This window comes from Meriones unguiculatus (genome assembly GCF_030254825.1).
Source record: "Meriones unguiculatus strain TT.TT164.6M chromosome X unlocalized genomic scaffold, Bangor_MerUng_6.1 ChrX_unordered_Scaffold_31, whole genome shotgun sequence".
NCBI classification, from domain to species: Eukaryota; Metazoa; Chordata; class Mammalia; order Rodentia; family Muridae; genus Meriones; species Meriones unguiculatus.
In genome coordinates this window covers 1,529,680-1,532,264 of record NW_026843707.1, presented here as the reverse complement: position 1 = coordinate 1,532,264, position 2,585 = coordinate 1,529,680, and the positions used below count along the sequence as shown (strand labels likewise).

The 2,585-nt window shown below is 42.1% G+C and overlaps 1 pseudogene; it reads right to left on the bottom strand.

Moving 5' to 3' along the window:
• Positions 1 to 1,645: 1,645 nt before the first annotated feature.
• On the bottom strand, positions 1,646 to 2,234 carry LOC132651541 (olfactory receptor 8U3-like; annotated as a pseudogene).
• Between the last annotated feature and the right edge of the window lie 351 nt (positions 2,235 to 2,585).

Here is a 2,585-nt window from a genome sequence, read left to right as displayed (position 1 = left end):
TTTTGGTAAGCCGAACACAATCTCCTACGGAATCCTCGATTTGAAAGCAAAGGGAGCCAGCTTCTGGAAAGTCATGGCTTTCCCCTAATGATGCCTCAGTCTCATCATAAGGCAGATAAGGCAGGCCTAAATCTTTATTGGACGAGAAGAATTTTGGGAAAGTCAATGAATTATATCTGACCGGCATAGGCTTCGGGAATGCAGACAAAATGGCCCAACGTTGTACCCCCACAATACTAGGAACCCGATTTAGAAGGATCCAAGCAAGAACTGGAATTAGTTGCAGGTATATTCATTGGAGGATCATCTTCAGCTGCCGGGAGCTTTCCCGTGAGGCGCTCCGGTACCCAGAATGGATTGTTTTCTTCCTGTGGGAAAACACAGACAGCTCCCCTGGATCTTATTAAAATAGGATCCGGGCCTTTCCACTGACCAGTCAAGACATCCTTCCACTTGACCATTTCCTTAGGCCTATCAGGCTCTAAGCAGTGGCGATCAGCCGCCGAGTGGCCCTGACTGTCCAAATTTAAAAAATTGAGAGTAAAGAGTGCCAAAGAAACAGTCACTCGTGGCACTGAGGGCAGAGCCTCCTGGACTCCCCCTTTTTGTTTTATTAAATAGGATTTTAGAGTGCAATGAGCACGTTCAATGATACCTTGTCCCTGAGGGTTATATGGGAGACCCGTTAGATGGGTCACTCCCATTTGATGACAAAACTGTCCAAATTTTTGAGAAGTATAGGCTGGCCCATTATTAGTTTTTAGAATTTTGGGCTTTTCCCAGCCACTCCATGCCTCCAAGCAATGTTGAATAACATGGGCTGCCTTTTCTCCAGTTAGGGGAGAAGCAAACATAACTCTAGAGCAAGTATCAATGGAAACATGTAAATATTGTAGTTTGCCAAAAGATGACATGTGAGTAACATCCATTTGCCACATCTGTAGACGAAGGATTCCTCTGGGATTAATCCCAACATGAGGCACAGGTAAAAACTGACAACAATTTTGACATTGGGTAACAATATCTCTAGCTTCCTTTCTAGTTATGTCAAATCGATGACGCAATGTCTCAGCTGTAACATGAAATATTTTATGAAACTCCTTAGACAATTCTAAATTTGAAAGGAGGGCAAATGCAATCATCTTTGTGGCTCGATCTGCCAGGTCATTTCCATGGGAGATGGGTCCCGGTAGACCGGAATGAGCCCTAATATGTGCAATAAAAACAGGGGATCTTTTGGTAATTAAGGCAAACTGAATCCTTTGAAAAATTTTTGCAAGCTTGCTAGATGCTTTAATTAACCCAGCAGCCTCCAAAATCTTTGTTGCATTAACCACATAACAGGAATCCGAAACAATGTTTAAAGGACCCAAAATTTTTTTAAAACTTCTAATACCACTAGACATTCCACAATTTGGGGCAAGGTTTCATGATATTGTTTAGAAACAACTTTACTATTAACTATATAAGCTCCTACTTCTGTTTTTGATCCATCTGTATACACTACCAATCCATCCCGAAGTGTTTCCTGGGATGTTACATGTGGGAAGACTACATCTTGAGTTAAAGCAAATTGCAAAACAGGGTGTCTAGGGTGTCTAGCCGCCATGTGGGATCCATAGGTAGAGAGGTCTTTGCATCTCCCCTAGGTCAAGCAGTTTCTCAGAATGACAGCAATGAAAAAGGGTAGGAGGTGAGGACAATAGTGGTAGACTACATTAGGCCCACAGTATGTCAAGAAAAAGGTGATGGTTGTATGGAAAATGGCAACTGGAAAAGTGTATATATAAGGAACTGCCACTAATTGAATGCAGACTCTCCTAGATATGAGTGTCGAATAATACCAGGAGGTACAGATGGCCATATAGTGATCATAGACCATAGAGGTCAGAAGGAAACACTCTGTGATCATGAAGGTAAGAAAACAGCCCACCTGTGCTGCACAAGCATGGAAAGGGATGGTGTTGCGCTCCACCAGGAAGTTAATTTTTGTCATTATCTTTGGTATGATAGCAGATGAGTAACAGAGGTCAACAAAGGCCAGGTGACTGAGAACGAAGTACATAGGACTATGGAGTAGAGAATCAACCGTGATTATAACAATCAACCCAAGATTGCTCTGGACCAGATATATTGTCAAAAGCATCACACAGCATTGGGTTTGGAGTTCTGGCCTGTCTGTGATCCCCTTGAAGATGAGCTTAAGTGATATAGGACATACTAACTTCATCCATTAATTCTGGAAGATGGTGTGGGTTTTACTGCAGGTGAAGAATAAAAATGACACTTCTCAGTGCCCCAGTCAGTCCTGGGGTAAAACGGTTGTGAGTGTTCCTGTTGGAACCATGTTAACTTGGTAGCAAACCCATACTTTAATGAGTGTTCTTCCTTCTTTTTTCAGAGGTAGGAGTCACATTTAAACAGAAAAAAACCTTCTAAAGAGTTACTTGGCTGTTTATCTTTAAAAATAATGGAACTGTTGGGCAGAGTGAATGGAATTTTAGGTAAGAACTGGGAAATAGTAAGAGCTGGAGAGGACAGGGTCTCCACAAGGAGAGCAACAGAACAAGAAAATTTGAACACAG